Source organism: Pipistrellus hanaki, assembly GCF_964339955.1.
Source record: "Pipistrellus hanaki genome assembly, chromosome: 4".
Taxonomy (NCBI): Eukaryota; Metazoa; Chordata; class Mammalia; order Chiroptera; family Vespertilionidae; genus Pipistrellus; species Pipistrellus hanaki.
Genome location: NC_140506.1, coordinates 85,919,726 through 85,929,920, shown reverse-complemented (window position 1 = coordinate 85,929,920; position 10,195 = coordinate 85,919,726).

Genomic DNA, 10,195 nt, shown 5'->3' with positions numbered 1-10,195 from the left:
AAAGCTGCCAAGTCAGGGTCAGAAGCACAGAAAATGACTGACCTACACTGGCAAAGAAAGAGGCCCGAGGGCAAAAATTGGGATCAGATCCTGAGGGAGTCATCAGATCCATAGGTCAAGCCATACAGGGCTTCTCTTGGCACATTAGAAGACAGCAGAACATCAGTGATCTATATTTTGACATAAGTCAGCTAGAAAGAGAAGAGGAAATTAAATGCAAAGTAAGCAAAAGAAATGAAAGGGAAATATTAGACATAATTAACAACGTAAAGCACATTTTTAAATGAAGAAAATTAGAAGACCCAAATTGATCTTTTGAAAGGATTAATAAAAATTGGTAAGCCCCTAGCAAGACTGGTCAAGAATACAGAGAAAGCACACATGATCATATCAGGAATGAAAGAGAAGACATGACCAGGAGTCTGAGGGTATTAAAAGCATAATAAGGACATATTATAAATATCTTTGGGTCCATAAGTTTGACACTTAAGATGATAAAAACATATCTTTGAAAAACACAAATAACCAAAACTGATTAAGAAACATTTTTCAAAGTTGAATGGTGCTTTACCTATTCTAGAAGTTGGATTTGTAATTTAAATAACATAAACTCTAGGCCCTCTCACAAATAAACTCTAGGCCCAGATGATTTCATTCGTGAATTATATTAGCAGTTAAAGAAGAAATAATAGAAAATTATTATTTAAATAATAATTAAATAATAACCAGTTATAAAAATTCTTATCAGCATGTAGAGAAGAAGGGAACAATTCTTGTCTTAGTTTATGAGGTCAACATAATTTTAATACCACAATTTCATAAAGGCGTTCTCAAAGCAGAAAAAAATACACACCAGTATTTGTCATGAATATAGAGGCAGAAAAATCTGACTAAATAGTAGCAAATTAAATCCAGCAGTATTTAAAAAGTATAACATATCTTGGTCAGATGAGGGTTTTTTTCCAGATATTCAAAGTTGATTTAATATGTGAAAAACAATTAATGTAACATCAAATTAACAAAATTATGGAGAACATTTATATGAACCTTCCAAAAGATAAAGGAACATATTTAATAAAATTAATCATCCATTTATGATTTTAAAATATCTTCAACAACATGGGACTATCAGGGAACTTTTTCTGTTGACAAAAGGTATCCACAAAAACAAGCAAATAACAATCACACACACAAAAAAAGTCCTTAGCATGAATATCATCCTTAATGGTGAAATGTTGAACCTCTCTCTTCTATGTCACTATAAAGGTGGTCTAATCCAGTGCAATAATGCATGGAAGAAAAAAAAGCATAAAGATTGACAAGGATAGATTAAAAGCGTTTTACTCACAGATGTCATGATTATTTACAAAGAAATCCTAAGGAATTGACAAAAAAAGTTTCTGAACCCATAGATTTCAAGGTCAATATGCAAAGATTATATTTCACAGACTTCCAATAAAAATTTGGAAAATATTTTTAAATTATATTGATTGATAACAGCAAAAATTAAATCTCAACCCCTGTCTTACTACTACACACATAAAAATTAATTTAAAATGTATCAATTGGAGAAAAGGGACACATGTAATACTTTCAACAATAGAGATATTTTAAAATATAAATAATAAATAAATAAAATAAAATGAATCATAAATACAAGCTATAAGCTAAAACTGTGAAATTTCTAAATGAAAACAAAAAAGAATAACTTTAGAATCTAAGGCTAGAGAAAGACTTTAGTTAGAGGCAACACAAATTTGTTTTCATCAAAATTAAAAACTTCTGGTCAAGAAATAATATTAAAAATATGAAGCAGCAAGCCAACAACTTTGAGAAAATATTTATTTTCAACACATACTTCTGAAAAAGGACTTGCATCCATAATATAGCAAAGAACTTCTATAACTTCATAATAAACAGACAACACAATTTTTTAATGGGCAAAAGACTCAAATAAACACTTCTCAAAGCAAGATATCTAAGGCACATGAAAAGCTCAACATTTCCATCATGAGGAAAATGCGGATTAACACCTCAATGAGATCTTGTTTCCTATCCATGTAATGACAAGGCTGACAACACTAAGTGTTGGCAAGAATGAGGCCTCTTCATAGAATTCTCAAATTACTGGTAGGAATGTAGCAGCTTATGGCCACTACAAAAAATTGTTTGACAGTTGTTTACAAAGCTAAACATAAATAATATGCAATAGCCATAATGCTTGGTATTTATCCAAGAGAAAATGAAAACCTGTGTCTTCAAAACATGACTTGCACTGGAATTTTTATAGCAGCTTTATTCATAATGGTCAAACATTAAAATCAACCATCAGTCAGTGAACTGATGGGCATATTGTGGGATATATAGTTTGAGGATTGTATATTATGTTATCAATATAATCTATTGATATATATATCACACAATGTAGATGAGTCTCAAAAACATTATGTAGATTGAGGGAATACAGATAGTGTGTAATTTTATTATGTAACTTCATGAACAGGCAACGTAAACTGTGCCGACTGAGATCAATGGTTTGGGGAGAAGGTGAGTGAATGCAGAGGCATAAGGGAACTTTGTTGAGTGATGGAAATGTTCTATATCTTGATTGGGAGAGGGGAGGTTACATAAATGCATACATTAAACACAAACACATATGCATTTTATTGCATGTGTGGGAGCAGGGGGTGTATGGGAATTCCCTGTACCTTCCTCTTAATTTTGTTGTTAACCTAAAACTACTCTAAAATATCAACATCTTTTAAAAATACTATAAGTAAATATATATGCATGTATATATGTGTGTATATACATATATAGAAATTTGAAATATAGATAAAAGCATTAGTTCTAAAATTATACGTAGCCAAAATTCCCTCAAAAAGAGGTAGAAAAGCTAATAGCACACGATTTAAACAGCAAAGACCCACTCCTTTACAAATGTACCACGTCCTATGGATTCCCAGGTCAGCTCTCTTTCCCCTTAAAAAGGCATGTAAATTTCACATTCTGCTTCAGGGTATGAACAGCTGATTAGTTTGACTAGCTATAAGTAATGTTTTAAATTATTTTATTCCATATAATTACTTGTGCTCTAGGAAGATGTGTTGTACTTAATCTGGAGTCTTGTGTAATCTTGGGTAAACCACCTGCTATCCTCCCGGACAGATATCCTAAGGAACACATCATGGTGATGAGCATGGGCATTCCTGAGGGATTCAGCCAGTCGAGCCTTGCTAGATTCTTGCCAATTCCCCAGGCAGGCTGCTGGTCTCCACACCATGAAATATGTGTCTGAGTATGTGAGCTTGTGCAGGCCGTGACTAACAGGGAGAACCACACCCCAATTTGTCCTGAGAGGTGGATCCAAGGAATAGATGCCCAAGCCAACTCTATACTAGCAAAGCAATTTTTTAATGGAATAACTTCCCAGAATTCCAGGAAAAGATGCTCCCATTGGATCTCACAGCATCTTCCACATCTCACGGGCAGGCTGAGCCAGGGGCTGGGAAAGGTGTTTGCTCCATGCTGTGTGGTATTGTCCATGAATGTGGTTGTGTACAAATGCAAGATTTTGTTTGCCATATGTAATGTGTGTATGTGTGTGTGTGTGTGTGTGTGTGTGTGTGTGTGTGAGCGCGCGCGCGCGCGCGCGCGTGCCGTGGTATGTATCCTTGTACATCTGTATATGTGTGCCCATTTCATGTTTGTGTGTGCATGCGATGCATGAGTATATGTATTTGGGCACGTGCGTGTGTATCTGCAATAAATGCTCAGGATTCACAGAAGCAGATGCCGGCTTATTCTGCAGTGATGCTGAGCGAATCCCTCGCTGACATGGGCTCGCCTTTCCTCCCATCACTACCTATCAGTTGCCCCAAGAGCATCGTTTGCAGCCTCCATAAAACCAGTGGCTGAAGCTGCATCAAACTGCAGAGGAAATGGACTCCTCTCCACCTGCCCGGTGGTTTCCATAAGCTGATAAGCTGACACTCAGGGAGTTGACTTAAAAATCAGCAGATTTTTCTATTTTGAGATGCATTTGGGCTCTATCAATGTCTCCTCACCCCTTTGTTCTTGATGTTCCATTATGCTCACGATCAGTTCTGACAGCCTAAACCGAACTTGATCCGGACAGTTTATTCTTTAAATGAATGATCTTTACATCTTCTGACATCCCTTCCATTCTCCCTGAAATGTACTCTTCAACATCTGGCAGAGCCAGTTGTAGCTGCCAGAGCTTTCTTAATTCAAATAATCAAAACAGGTGCCAAGAAGCAAATCTATGACTGTTAATTTTTCAAGTCCTACTCTTCCTTCCCATCTACCTAAATTGTTTGGAAATGAATGTCAGCTCTCTGCTCAGATGATTTGAGGCAATGGGCTCCCTGTGTCAGAAACAGAAAAATAAAAGGTGGGAAAATCACAACTTGCTACTCAGAAAGAACATTTTGAAACCTCATCTTGAAATGAAGCTTGGCTTTATTTTATTCTTTGTTTAGAATGAGAGAAAGTTAGGCAGTGCTCAGAGGGAAAATCCATTTTTTATTTTCTAAGACCGTGATTCTCACAGCATATAAAAAGAATCACCTCACCAGAATTATCTGGAAATATTTTCAATTTTATAATTACCAACTCAAAGGTACTAATTCAAAACTTGGGGTGACAAAGCAAAAATGTGCATATTTACCCAGTCCCCTGGACAAGTTTTGGCTTAGTAAAATTGATATCAAGTAAAACTGATCTAAAGATTTTTACCCAAAAGAAAGAAACAAAAATATCAAACCGAAATCACTTACTAAAAGGCAATGCAACTTAAACTCCCCTTCTCTCCCACTTTAAGGAATGTAAAACAGTCAAGTGAGTTGCTTTCAAATCAGAATTAGGGGGAGGGGGAGAATAAAATGTTATTCTAAAAAACAAATTTCCAGTTTTATTTTATGTCCAATTAGGGAGTTGGTGAAAGAGATTGGAACGAAAATGGTGAAAAGGGAAAGAAAAATTAAAGAGCAAGAACAGAGATGAATTCACTTTTTTGAGTAATTTCTATATGACAGGCACTGTTCTAAACATTTCACATGGGTTATCCTGTTTTATCCAAGGATGTGAGAAAATGATAGGCTAGAGAGACAAAAAGGGGAGGGTAGACATGGAGAAAGACAGAGAAACAGAAATATAGTCGGGGGTGGGGGGAGAAAGAACACAGAGATACCCAGAGAAATACAGAGAGAAATCAAGAGCCATAGCAATCCAGAGAGAGGAACCATACAGAGAAATCCTGAGTTAGTCAGCTCGAGCTGCTATAACAAAGTACCACAGACTGGACAGCTTAAGCAACAGAAATGTGTTTTCTCACAGTTCTGGAAGCTAGAAGTCCAAGATCCTGGGTTGGTTTCTTCTGAGGGTTGGTTTCTTCCTCTCTCCTTGTCTATAGATGCCCATCTTCTCCCTGTGTCTTGACATTGTCTTCCCTTTGTACCTATTTGTAGCCAAATTTATTCTATTTATAAGGACACTAATCATACACTAATTATATTGTGTTACTACCAACCCTAATGACCACATGTTAACTTACTTCTGTAGAGATGCTGGCTCCAAATACAGTCACATTCTGAGGTACTGGGAGTTAGGATTTTAACATGGAGAAGTGAGGTGAGAGGGGTGGGGGGGAGGAATATATAATTCAGCCCATAACAAATACTACGAAAGTGAGGGAAGAATAAATGAGAATATTCAGATAAGACTCTCAAAGAGGGAAAGATGAAAAGGGGGCACAACTAAAAGGATAATTCTTGAATAAATTTTGAAGCCACCTTTATTTAGTTAGAGTCCCGCTCTTTTGTCTACGAAGACAACAGATTTCAGAGTCATGTTTAGGACTCTTTAAGTGGTTTTTAGCTAGCTAATCATTTGTTATTCATAGATTTCCATCAACTCTCATATTATTTGGCCCCATTAAGCTCCATTTGCAATTCCATTATTGCAATCTATGCTTCTCAGTTTAATTATCAGTGGGAAAACTAGCTGACCATCACATTATGTATAAAGAGGACATCACTGACCCCTGGTGGAAAATCACTTAAATTACAAACATAGTCTCTTAAGGGAATCATCCTCACTCTATAAACTCCAAAATGTAATACCCAATTGTTTAGCAATTTGGCTTCAAGCTCATTCTAAAGAACTCTTACTATTTTGAAGTCAATATTTTCAAGTTGTAATATTTTTAATGATGTATAAGAGGTATCCTATAGCAACATATGTTCTAAATATTTAGTATATTCTTGGCTAACCTATGTAATAGGGTAATTGACGTCATATTATTAGGAATCCTCCAGGGTAGAGAAAAAGAAGAGGTTTCCATATTTCCATTTCCTGGGGTTGGAGGAAGACTGACAGTAACCTAAAGCCTAAGGAATCTGCCAGTTCCCAGATAGCCAAGTATGGTGTTGGAATGCTGGGTGGAAAATAAAAAAGCACAGACTCTGCAATGTTTGTAGGTAGAACACATGTGTCAAACACAAGGCCCGCGGGCCAAATCCAGCCCGCCAGGCCTTGCAATGTGGCCCGCACCGCGCTGTCATCACTGCACTCCGCTGTCAGTTTATGACATTGTCAGTTTATGACTGTTCAGTAAACCATTCGGCCCGCGATTTAGGCTGGATTTTAGATTTTGGCCCCTTCTCTGATTGAGTTCGACACCCCTAAAAGAATCTCTTGGGAGTTTACTAAAACACCGATTTCTGGCAGAAATTCTTTTAATCAGTAAAGCCAAGGTAGGTTGCATTAATCTGCATTTCACTAGCTAGAAATCCAGGGAATTTGTCACAAGGGGTCATCAAATCAAATGTTAAGAAACCGAAGAATGTTGGGGGTGGTGAGAGTTGTGGGGTCAGTCAAACCTGATTTTGACTGGTACAGCCTGTGTTTTAACACCTTTTGATCAATTTGTCAACTGCATAGTGGGATACAAATACAACTCAAAGGCTCATTGCAAAGATTATATAGAACTAGGTAAAATGAAGTGCTTAACACAGAGACACACAATAAATATCAGGCACTCAGGTCCTAATATAAAAATACACCTGCCTACTCCAACTCCCATTCAATTAAATATTTTACTTATTTAAAATGTATAATAAAATCACATGACCTTCATGTTTGACAGACCCCAAAACTCTTGGAGTAATTTTCCAAGACTCGAGTCCACTTTTTCAGCCTTGAAGTTGGTGGCTTTGAGCTATTTCTACCCCTAGTCAAACACCCACGCAGGCAGGCTGGATGCCCTCTGTTGCTCATTTATCAACATTGAGCATGATTTATTTTCACAAGTCAACAGCCTTTGGGATCCCTGCTGATCTCCGTGTTGGTCTATAAAATAATATATTCATTTTTGCTTAAAACTCATTGCACTTATGACTTTCTCCCACTAACGCAGTGTTGCACAAGTGGAATTATATTTAAAAGTCCTCTAAATCAAGGATTTCAGAATGATGGTGGGTAAGGACTTTCAGAGACATCTCATGGGTCTGAGTTCAGGTCCATTATAAGAAAATGGACTTTAGAGAAGCTAGTTGATTGGTGGTATCTCATACAAGTCACTGGTTTTGGGGGAAATTTACCTGTGGCATATTGCTGCTCTCATTACCCTCGGTAGCTCTTGATAATGCCAGTTTTATTACTACTCCTACTACCATTACTGTAGTAATAACTATTAATTCCAATAATCATAATCTCAAAAATAATAGCTAACCTTAATGTGATTCCTAGATGCCAGGCACTGTGTTCATTGCTTTGCCAATACTCCCTCATTTAATCCTAAAGATCAAACTAGGAACTACTAACCACTATCCCCATTTCTCTGATAAATAATTGAGATTTAAAGAGAGTAGATACCTGTACCACAGGTCACAGCCAATGCAGGCAGCACTGGATGTCCAGTCCAGGTTTGCCTCACTCCAAGTGTGGTGCCCACCCCACAATGTCCGGGATTCTCTCCTCTGAGTATGAGAACCCCTCTATCGCATTAAACTTGAGGAGATGCTCATGTAGTAGTAGTTGAATTTTTAGCATCTATTGATTGAGAAAATGCATAGTTGCAGAAAGTGGCTCTGAATTCTGCAAATGTTTAGATGACTTTGCATTTTGCTAATCACAGCAGCACCTGCATATGGATAATGATGTGGCTTATTTTGCTGGAGCTAAACCAACACTAAAATGACAATGGGTGTGACAGATGAATTCAGAGAAATGTTTTCTTAACCCCAATGTCCCTCAAAGCCTGCTGCTCGCAATTCCAAGTGGGCTGAAGGATACCATGACCAGAGATGGACTTTAGAATTCACCCAATTCAACTCCCATGAAGCCAGTGGAGAAAAAATGGAACTAGAAGGATTAAAAGACTTGTTCAAGACCCTGTAGTAAGTTAAAGGCAGAGCAAGCTAGTCTCCTAATTTAACATTTTCCAGTATAATGGTCTATCAAATCTTCCACTCAGTTTCCTCACCCATACTCATTCCATAGAATTATTGTATGACTTAGAACAACCACTGAAGTTTAAAATAACGAAAGAATAAATAGTATAGTATGCTATCATACTGTGTCAAGATTTGGCCAGAGATATTGAAAGTGAGTATTGAGAGGGTAGCATATGACAAAACCCTTGACTTGGAGTTAAAGACAGTGAAGAATTGTCAACAGACCCAGCACTTAGCTGTGTGGCTGTGGTAAACCCGTTAGCCTCTCTGAGACTTCCCATCCATCCTGTGACACCTTTGCTGGCACAATCCAGCTCTTGTAGCTTCCCATGGCCAACTCCTCCTTGTCTATCAAATATCATTTCAAATGTTATTTCCCTGGAGAGGTCTTCACTGCCTTCCCCACCCCCAATCACTCTCCTCCATCCACCAGCTATCACTTCACACCATCTCTTACACCGCCATTGCCAGTTACGTATTTACTCATTTGTTTATGGTTTAATCTTCTGCCTTCCCCCACCCAGATTTTTAGCTCCACAAGGGCAAGGATCTTTTCTTATATAGGCACCCCAATCCCAGAACTTAAAAATATGCCTGGCATGTAGCAAGCCCTCAAAGAATATTTGTTGAATGAGTAAGTGACTGAATGCATGTGTTAATGAATTACCCACCTCCGGGGCTGTCAAGAGCATCTTACAAGATAATGATTTGTGAACTGTTATATGGATGTAATCAACAAATTATGATTTTATGCCCTTGCCCATCTGAGAATTGAATATGCCTACCCAAGCAACAACAACAAAACATTCTGAACTAAAATATTCACTAATTCTTAAATATGACAACAAAAATACAGTTCATCTACTATATTACATTTATTCCCTTCCAGTGCTGCAGAGAATTCTCAAAGTACAAGTCATGTATATATATTCATAGAATTGTCATTACAAACACACACACGCACACACACACACACACACACACACACACCACACACACACACGTACTTTGGCTTTAGCCCATGCAATTACCCTAAATTACCTGTCCGTTATCCCTAAGCACAAGGCAGCTAATTGATGGCAGAGTGACTCCTGAGCTTGAACACAAATGTTTCTCTGTCCTTACACATTGAGGAGTTGTAGAATGGGAGGTGGATGTGAGCAGAAAGGCAAGCTTCCTGTTTGTGCTTTGTGTCCAGAGTTCCCAAATTGGCTGTGCTCTTCCTCCTCCCACCCCAGTGGGCTTTGCATGGGTCTCCTTGCTTCTCAGCCCTCTACACACTCCTCCTGCTCACTCACCTTATTTCAGTTGAAGGTCTAGACATAAGAAAGCCCTTTCTGACCTCCACACCGGAATTGAGTCAGATTCTCCATTATGCATAATTTACCTGCCTACAGTGGTTCAAAATAATAAGAAATTTAATAATTTGTATAATCCCAGCATGGGCTGAAGTCTCCCCTCCCCCAATGGACTTGTTTAAATTTGGATGGATCCCCAATACTATAAGCCAGGGGTCTTCAAACTACGGCCTGCTGGCCACATGCGGCCCGCAGAGGAGTCTGATCCTGCCCGCCAAGTTTTTTGGGCAGTGAGCGCAGCCCAGGTGTTACAGTAGGAATTAGTAGTTCATATAGTCTGGCCCTCCAGCTCTCTGAGGGACCGTGATCTGGCCCCCACTTTAAAAAGTTTGAGGACCCCTGCTATAAGCTATGACAGCC